Below are 10,552 nucleotides of genomic sequence, written 5' to 3'. Positions count from 1 at the left end.
AGACATACAAAATGTGCAGAGCAGTGGGTCACGAGGACTGGAATTGAGAACCACTGCTTTAATGTCTCAGCAGCGTCTTAAGTTTGCTTATGAGCTGCGATTTCTCTCTCGAGAAACCACACTTGTGCATTTTTTTTCTCTGATTCGATCATAAACTTGCGCATTACGTACCGTTTCACAGTTGGCGAATGATCCCGCGCTTCAGCATCGACACTACGACACGGCATTATTACGGCTTTTGTTCACACAGCGCGCGTTCCGGGACTGAACACGGCAATGTTACTAGGTCCCCAACCCGGCAATGTTACTAGGTCCCCAACCCGGCATCGATCCCGGAATAAATCCCGGGTCGTGTTTGCGTTCACACAGAAGGCACTCTGGCAATTTCCCGGGTTCAAAGCGCTGTGTGAAAGGGGCTCTAGAGCGCTAAAAAGAAAGGCCTCTGCTGCACAACAACAGCTAGGTGCAGCTCGTAAGAAACTGAGGTTGAAAGCCCCGCAGACAAGGAGACTGAAGGCAAGAGTTTCTTCTTTGAAGAGCACACTAATTGTGCTTCAGAAGAAACTTCTTATTTCAACAGACTGTGCCTCCCTCCTTGGCAGTCTTGAAGATGTTCCTAGAGAGATCTTTGGAAGATTACAGATGAAGAAAAAGTCAGTGTTTTCTGAAAGCATGAAGCAATTTGCCACAACACTGCACTTTTACTCTGCCAAGGCTTATGATTACGTCAGGGAGAGGTTGCACTTAGCTTTGCCGCATCCTCAAACCATCAGGAACTGGTACAGTAGCATCTCTGCAGATCCTGGATTCACTGTTGCTTCATTCACAACTCTAAGAAGCCATGTTGTTGAGCAGAAGAAAGCAGGGAAAGACACAGTTTGCGTGTTGACGATGGATGAAATGTACATTCATAAGCAAACTGAGTTTGGGGGTGACCAAGTGCACGGCTATGTTGACATCGGTGCTGGGGAGATGGAGAATGTTGTGGCAACACAAGCATTGGTCCTCATGGTAGTTGCTATCAACGAGTCTTGGAAGTTCCCTGTTGCTTACTTTCTCATCAACAGCAAGACCGGTGCAGAGAGAGCAAACATCATCCGAGAGAGTCTCATTAGACTTCATGCGATCGGAGTTAGGGTGGTTTCATTGACCAGCGATGGACCCTCTCAAAACTTTGCGATGATCAAGGAGCTTGGTGCCAGTCTTGACATCATGGACATGGGACCCTACTTTTTCCATCCCGAGGATAGCACACAAAAAATCCATGTGCTCTTGGATCCATGTCACATGCTCAAGCTTCTTCTGAATGTCTACTCAACAGCAGAGGTACTAGTAAGAGAAGATGGTCAGCAGATCAAATGGCAGTACATTGAGGAGCTTCACAAGCTTCAAGAGAAGGAGGGCTTGCGTCTTGGGAACAAGCTCAGAATGGCGCATATTGAGTGGCGGAATCAGAAGATGAAGGTCAATCTTGCAGCCCAGCTCTTCAGCAGCAGTGTGGCTGATGCCCTTGAGTATTGTGAGCAGGAGCTGAAGTATCCCCAGTTCATCGGATGTGCAGCCACGGTTCACTTCCTGTGCACAATTGATGCAGCCTTTGATGTCCTAAACAGCCGCAATTGGTGCAAAGCACAAATTAAGCCTGCAACGAAACATCGAGCCAAGGGTATGTTAGAAGAAGCGGAATCACTTCTCCGTGGGCTTCAAGTGCAACAAAAAGGAATCCTTGTACATTTACATCGTACACAGAAAAAAACACCCGTCTATGGTTTCATTGCTTGTTGTAGAAGTGTGATGGGTGTATATGAAGACCTGGTTGAGCAGCCAGCTGCCCCATGCAGATACCTCCTGACATACAAACTCAGTCAGGACCACTTGGAGCTGTTCATCTCAGCGATCAGATCGTGTGGTGGTCACAACAACAACCCCAATGTAAGACAGTTTCGTGGAGCATACAAGCGACTCCTTGTCAGGCATCAGGTGAAGAAGGGCACAGGCAACTGTCTCCTCCGTGACAACACCACCTGCAGCCATGAATATCGTACGCAGAGTGGATGTGGAGCCTGTAAAAGTTCTTGTGCCAGAGGATGACACTCTCTCACCTTCCTGATGTTGACAGTCTGTCATCATACATTGCAGGCTTCATTGTGAAGAAGATGAAGCAGAAGGTCACTTGCATGCCATGCTCACAAGCATTAAACACAGATGACGTGGTACATGGATTCATCACTAATATTTCTCCGTTTTCCCACGCTTCGAAGACCAGGACGGCAGTGAAGCTGAAGAACGTGCGCCGCTCCCTCAGTAAGTGTTACAAATTAAAGTCTAAAACAAATTAGTAACCTAAAAATAGGACACAATATCCATTTTGAGGAATTTTCCGTTGGCCTTTTTTTTTTTTTCAGTGCTTTTTCTGTATTTTATAATTTACATTGTGTTTTTGAGTTCATGGAAAATGTCCTTAAAACGAATACACTGTAAAAAATATTTTTGCTGCATTTCAACTTGGATGTTTTTGTCGTATACATTTTAATTACACTAAATTAATTTGGCCGAAAATTACCAGTTTCCTTTTTTTTTACAGTGCATTATTGAGCGCAAATGGGATTGATATTAGGCTACAACTTACCAAATATATTTTTTGTTGTTTTCCTGCAGGCTACTCCGATCCAAATGGATTCGATGTGATCTGCAGTAAAACCACGTTCTCCCACATCTACCCTCCGAGCAGTACAAGGCTGAGTGTAGCCGATGTCAAAGCTCTGGGACCCAGACAAAATGTAAATAACCTATGCTGTATCATGTCTTAAAGGAATTTGTAGGCTATTGACAAAGAGACCTAAAGCATTTTTTTTATACTTGCAGGTAAGCAAACTGGAAGCCAAAGTTGTGTCCCGTGCAGCACTTAGAAAAATCGTGCTGGTCAACAAGGAGGAGTGCGAACTAAAATAAATATGGGTCAGCGACGGGACCGGAGAAATAAAGTTTACACTCTGGGACAGCCTAATTTCGCAAGTTCAGAACTCAAAATCATATTCGTTTTTTAATGTGTGGACGAGAGAGCTAAATGGAGACATTCGTTTGACAACAACTCCATCTACCAAAGTTACAGAAATCCCGCCACGGGATGTATCTGATAAAGATGATGACCCTGACGACAGCGCTTCCTCAGCGACCTTGTGCGGTGTCGTCTCCGGTGTTCAAATTAAAGCCAGTGTAAGAAAAAATGATGTGGACGTCGAAGATCTCAAAAATGAAGTTTATTACAGCATAGCAGTGGCAAGGTACACAAAGCACCTTGGGTTCACCGGCATCAGAATGAACCCAGAACATCCAAATCTCAAACCTTTTATCCTGTTACATTTTACAACTCTTAATGTCAATGAAGTTGCTCTTATTGTAACAGCTGTGGTCTGTATGTTAATGAAGTTGAGACACCCCATTGTCTGAGAAGATTCTGTGTCCCACACCCATTCCCATTCTACAATTGATTACCATTTGTTCAGGATGTGATCAACCCAAATGGTCAACTCTTAATGTAAATGAAATCAGAACAGCAAAAGGTTTAGGTAATACAATCTATCTGAAGTGATCACCTTTGATCTTCTGTTAAAACAGAACGGTCAAAGGTTTAAGGTGACAAGCTATTTGAAGTCCCTGTAATCAAGATGGTGGTTGGTTGCCCTCTGTGATACTATTTACTGATTACTGAGATTGAATGTAATTTTCTCTATATGATAATTAAACTCTTTTAAGTGAAGGAACATTTTGATATACATAGGAGTGGAAGGTTTTGGGAACAGAACATAATTTCTTACACCAGACATCGCTGTCTGAAGTGCCACAGCCTGCAGAATAATGTTCTTCTCAAGTCAATTACGCACAGATGTGAAGTGTGCAAACTACCTACACTTCAACCTACGGAGGAATTATTGTTCTTACTACAGACCAGGGAGATAACTTGCTCACTCTGACCGACTTATGCCTGACAACTTACTTGGACAGGTACGGCATAAACCATTCACCCAACGACTTGGAGTCCATTAAGGAACATTTCCTTAATGTGCCTAAACTTGAAATGACCATCAACGACGACTCCCTCATCACTTGCATAATCCACCCAACTACAAATCAGCAGAATGAAGAACTATGGGAAGATGATCTTGAATTGATTGCAATGGATGGTGATGGTGGGGTGGCTGGTGAAGGGGTTGGAGACGGTGGCGTGGCTGGTGAAGGTGCTGAAGGTGGCGTGGCGCGGCGCATTCAGGACGGCAGTAACTAATAGTTGAGTCGAGTAGCTAATGTAATTTTTTTTTTTTAAAACATAAGGCTAGTTTAACAATGTATAGGCCTATTTCTGGTAAACGTTTATTGTTATATTGCATTGTATATTGTTATATTGTAATTTAGCCTATTCTATGTATGTTCTCTGTAGCCTACTTGTTGCTTTGTTCTATTTTTCCCCCTCTATTTTAATCTGAATCTAAAATTTAAAACAACATTGATTAAACGTTAGTGGTTTCTGCGATTCATGGTTGTCATTTGTAGGCTAGGCCTACTAGTCTTTCGATCTGTATTTTTTTTTAAGTTGCCAATTAGTTGTTTGGTAAGTTAATAAATGAGTTTGTGTCTGATGTAAATTGTTTTTTTAATTATTATTATTCTGTAGCAGCCTATAGACTTTCAGTTTAATTTCGCAGAGGTTAGATTTATGATTTATATACTTAAAACATTTATCATAACATAATAGCCAGCAAATTTAAATAGTTAAAAAGCAGCGCCATTAGCCCAACTATTTCAATGATTACGTTAAAATTGAGCCTATTTGTATAGGCTTTTGATTGAATAAGTTAACCTAAAGTATTGGTCAACAATTAAAGTAGCCTTAATTGAAAATATGAATAAAAAATAAACTTGGTAACGTACAATAAACATTTAAAAAAAAAATGCAAAATATATCAAGGTTCACCACAGAAACATTTGCCTCTCTCATCGAACCTTGATCTGCGCTGTGAGATCACCTGGGATGGCAGAGGAGGTAGACTCTGGGAGCAGAGACAAGAAAAAGCACATTTTCAAGTTTTTTTTGGATGTTTTTTATTTGGATATAAATTTTGTTTTTCCATATCAATGTTCAGAAGTTATACATGCAAGAGTAACAACGAAAAATGTTCAGGCACAGTGCTCAGGCTGTAAATAAAAGAGATTTGCACTATGTTACACAATGGTGTCTTGATTGTTTTCTGTGAATACAGACCCAGTGTCCACATATGTGGACATAATTTTTTTCAAAAAGTGCTTCACGTTCAAAGATAATATCTGGTTATTATATATGTATTGGTCCCTCCTAACCCCAAAAAGCTAGAAGAAATCTAAAATGCACGGCAAACCAAAGCTCAGGTCTTAGGAGGTTATTTTATACAGAAATAAATTATTTATAATTAAGACGAGAATAAAGTTGGTGTTAATTCAAATTTTAAGGAAAACAAATATATTGATCTGAAATATAGCAAATTAATTTTAAATTCATTCAGGTACAATTACCAAACATATCTCAAGGTCTTTTTATTAATTTAATGAATAAACTAGTAATTATATAAAACAATTGTCAATGCACTACAAATAAACTGGTTCTATGCCTTTATTAATACAACCTATTTAAAAAATACAAGGCTTAAGACATTTGTCTTTTGGTGGTACAGCCTGAGACATGCACAATAAAAAAAAAATTGCCTTCTGCATTTTTGTTTTGCTTTTCCCTCCATTGTACCAAACTCGTAGCAAACCGTGATATCTGAACCGAACCGTGACTTCTGTGTACCGTTCCACCCCTACTTGTAACCGTCCGTGTTAAAGTCGTTGCCCCGGTTCGGCTAACGAATGATAACGTTACCTCACAAATACACATGGCAGAAACTACAGTTTAGGTGATTGAGCCTGGTATAAATCGATATATGGCGCTGAGTTTGGTCTGTTGCTGCTGGTTGCCGGGTAGTTAACGAGCTTGTGTCAATCAACAGTGCAACTGTCAGTTGACGTTAGCCACCTGCTAAACCGGGTGGTGTTTGTTTAGTTATTCGTAATGTGTGCGATTGTATTTGATTTGAGCTCAACAACATCCATGTCTTATATTGGTAGGGAATATAATCATGGAAGTCCTGGTGATTGTCATCTTCAGCACAGAATGTGTGTTTGTGTAAGGAAAAGACCCCTCAATAAAAAAGGTAATGCCTCAGAAAGGACAATTGGTGTACTTTAATTTTTTTTTTTAAATTGACTTTTGTATTTTGTAACTTATTTCTCATTTGTGTTGTAGAGTTAGATGTGATCACTATCCAAAGTAAATATTTTGTCATGGTTCATGAACCAAAACAAAAGGTGGACCTGACTCCATACTTAGAGAAACAAACATTCCGCTTCGATTATGCCTTTGATGACAGCGCAACAAATGAAATGGTTTACAGGTAGAGGATCATTCATTGCTCATTAAACAAGAATATTTCTCAATATAATTGATCATTGTCAGAGGAAAATAACTTCTATCTGCTCTCTCCAAAGGTTTACTGCAAGACCTCTTGTGGAAACCATATTTGAAAGAGGAATGGCCACATGCTTATTCTCCACGTTTACTTACTGCGCGTCATCATAATCACGTGACTGAAACCCAGCTATTGCAGCTAATTGAATGGCGGAAAGATCACCACTGCTTGGCTGTGTTCAGCATGGTTCGACGGAACATATTTTAGACACAAGGAGGGTAGCTGGGAGGATTATATATTCTGCTTAAAGGAATGTGTAAAATGCGATGTTCACTTAGCAGAGTTCAAATGATGATACTTCAAATGTGTACAGTTGGCATGCTCTTTGCAAGAAAAGAAATGTTTCAACTGATCCAAATGTACTATTTGTATATCACTAATGTATGCACTGAGAAATAGTTTCTTAATGTGGAAGGTGGACTGCACCATGTGTATACACAGGTATACATTATTCCATTTTTAAACATAAGCTATATGTTTTTCAACCTTACAATTAAGTCGAAAGTCGCTCAGTTGTGTATTTAAGCTCAATCTTACTGTACTACAGCAGAGAAACACGGAAACGCATAGACCTAACATGAATATAACATCTTCTCAGAGTTTCTCTCCTGACATAAGAAAGATTTTTCTTGGCAAGATAATTAGTGTCCGGTCCTGTGAATCAAATAATAACGGGGAAAGGGCTTAATTCTAAGTCAACAATTACAAGTCACAAATAAAAAATGTTTATAAATAATTATAAAACCTTATATGTAGAAACAGCCAACAGAAAACTGAAAAGTTAAAGTGGGTTTTGTACAGATTGAACATTAATTATAGAACTGTTTATGATAATAATAATAATAATAATAAGGCTGCAGACTAATAACAAACACATAAATGCATTAAATTAAAAGTTTTAGGAGAAGTCAAACCAAACTTTATTGAGACACCTTCAACATTTCTTACATTATCAGAGTTTATTCACTATAATTTGTGGTAATAAAATATGACACCTTCAACATTTCTCACATCATCACGCTATAGTATAAGAAAATGGTAATAAAATATGAGAAGATCTCAGAGTTATCAGGGGCCTCATTTATAAAACTGTGCGTAGGATCCTTACTAAAAGTGTACGTGCGCCCGAAAGCCAAAAATGGCGTACGCAAAAAAATATTCAGACTTATAAAACCGTTCGTACGCCAGAACCTGCGCTGAATTCACTTTATAAATCCCAGTCAGCGGAAGATTGTGTGCACATGCGTCTCCACCCCGAAATAACCATATATGGAGCTTACAACGCCTAGTTTTACTATGCATACCCATTAGAAATTTTACCATGATGTACTATAGTACATACCATGGTATACCATAGTAGTACTATGGTAGTACCATGGTACCTTACATATAACCATGGTACATACTATATAGTACTTCAGATATTATCATGGTACCATGGTACATTGCATGGTACTGTAGATGTTACTATGGTACATAGTATGGTACCTCAGATTTACCATGGTACCTACCATGGTACATACCATAGTACCTCAGATATAACCATGGTACATACTTTATAGTACTTCAGATATTATCATGGTACCATACTATGTACCATAGTAACATCTACAGTACTGTACTGTATATACTGTACAGTATGTTACTATGGTACATAGTATGGTACCTCAGATTTACCATGGTACATGCCCTAGTACCTCAGATATAACCATGGTACCTCAAATATTGCATGGTACTTTGCATGGTCGCATGGTACAGACATCTTTTTACTTTAAGCCCGGGGTAAGAGGATTCCTGGATCTCCAAAATCAGTTTTAAATTCATAATTTAATATTAATGAGATTCTTATTTAAGTAATGTTCTAATTCTAGATGTTTGTAAATGCTGCATGATTTTGTTGTGGTTTAATCAATGGCCGTGCACGTGAACTTTGAACTGATCATGTCGCTTTCAACTGGAACGGCCGCGGCTCAGAGTTGCCATGGAAACGGCGCTGGACCACTGCGACTGGTAAGCAGGAAAACTCCCTCTCTCGCTGTTGTTTTCACTACTTTCAGGTGATATTAGTCTCTAAAATCACAAGAATAATACACACAACTGTTCTTGACAGTTCTCTTACTTGTACAGTAATTGATACGCTTCTGTTGAATATTTACTTTTATAGACATGGTTTTGTGTCTTCGGAAAAAGTCCGTTAGCATCTCAACTGTTTTCAGAAGAGGTAAACTAACGTTAACTCGGTTGAGCTTTTGTTTATGAAAGTTTGGGCTTTTAATCACCTCTTATGTGTATATGTTTTCCTTGGAAGTGAGCTAATTTATTTTACACAAAGTAACTTTAAACATAACGTATGTAATCGGTGACGTCATTTACATTTAGTGAGAAAATTGGTTGAAACTACGTTAGCTCAGTGGTAAACAAATATTGATAAAACAATGTTCTGTGATTTCAGCAGCAACAAAATAACCCATAACAGAGGGAAAGCTCCACGACTTCAACATTTCTGAAGAAAGCTGCTGCTGTAGAAGTAGGAAATACTGGTAAGAAATCCAAAACTAAAGAATTAATTATTGATTTTAGGAAACAGAGCACCCCTCTTTCCCTCACTATCATTGATGGCCAACCTATTGAGATAGTACAAGAATACAAGTACCTTGGCACAATAATTGATAGTAAGCTATGTTTTGAATCACACACTGTATACTATTTATTTAATTGTCAGAGCGTTTAATTTATAATCAGTCCTCTTCTATCATGCCAACAAAGACATCGACAGCGTGGCAGCATTTTTTTAAAATAGTAAACGGGGAAAAAGTCAAATGCAAATTTATATTTGATATGATATTGTGCAGGTGCACGTGATGCAACGCTGTCAGAAATTTCAGGACTTCAGTCGACCAAGATTTTCTTTTGTTGATTACAGCCCTACTGTTTTGTCTGTCTGTCTTCTTGTTGGTTTCTTGTGAGTAGGCTAACATACATTCTTCTGTGCTTTTTAAATGCTGTATGCAGTCTTCCAGAACACAGCTGCCTGTGGATGACCGTTCTGTCTGTCTGGTAAGTTATATTCACTAATAACAGAAGTATACTATAAAGTGGGACCAGGGAACTTCTGCAAATAGAAATCTGAGATAAATAGGAAGATAACAAAATTATTTTAGTTGTCCCCTTTGAACCCCAACACGACTATTTCATAACAAGCTTTTGGTAATATGACCCAATGTGATACCAATTTATGTTCTTAGGATATTCCACAGGCAATCAGGGACCGCTGCAACAAGGTCACAGCAGCCAAATATACAAACGATCTGATGCATGGCCTGTACACCACTGCATTCATGGCATCTCACAGTGTGACTGGGCTTGGGTCATCATGCAAGGGGGAGACACGACCATCACTCCCCACTGAAGATGTTTAAAAGATTGTTGGTAAGTATTTGTTCTTCAGTGACAGTCAGTAATGTACCGTCCGTAAAGAGTGACAAATGCCTGCCGCACTGTGTAGTGTAGTGTTGTATCATTTCACAACATTAGAAAACATTGAGTGAGCCATACAGACTTAAGCAATTAAGGTAACCAGGTATTTTGCAAAGCAGGCGTGGGTATGTGTTGCCCTTACTGTTACTCTTTCAATCTCAATAGTTTGTCATTGTATCTGTAATATCTGTGTATGTATATGTACCTATTTGTACTTAATGTCTATGTATCTATCTGTAACGTGTCTGTTCTCCTTTCCTTTCCTTCTTTTCTCTCTTTAGGTGAAGTTAAATCTGTCCTCCCAGAAAAGTCGGATGCTGAAATTAAGGGATTCATTTGCCAGAAGTTGTCAAATGCGGCCAAGATCATAAAAAGACAATCATGCTAAATCTATGGAAAAAATAAAATAAAATGGGAAAAACATTTTTTAGTTTACTGTCTTTTTATTTGCCTGAGCTAAATATTTAAATTCATGTACATTTGACAGTTGTAGATATGGTACAAATACCATGGTACATACCATGGTACACGTC

The sequence above is a fragment of the Abramis brama genome, assembly GCF_963993115.1.
Source record: "Abramis brama genome assembly, chromosome: 4".
Taxonomy (NCBI): domain Eukaryota; kingdom Metazoa; phylum Chordata; class Actinopteri; order Cypriniformes; family Leuciscidae; genus Abramis; species Abramis brama.
Note: the sequence above shows the minus strand (reverse complement) of the source record.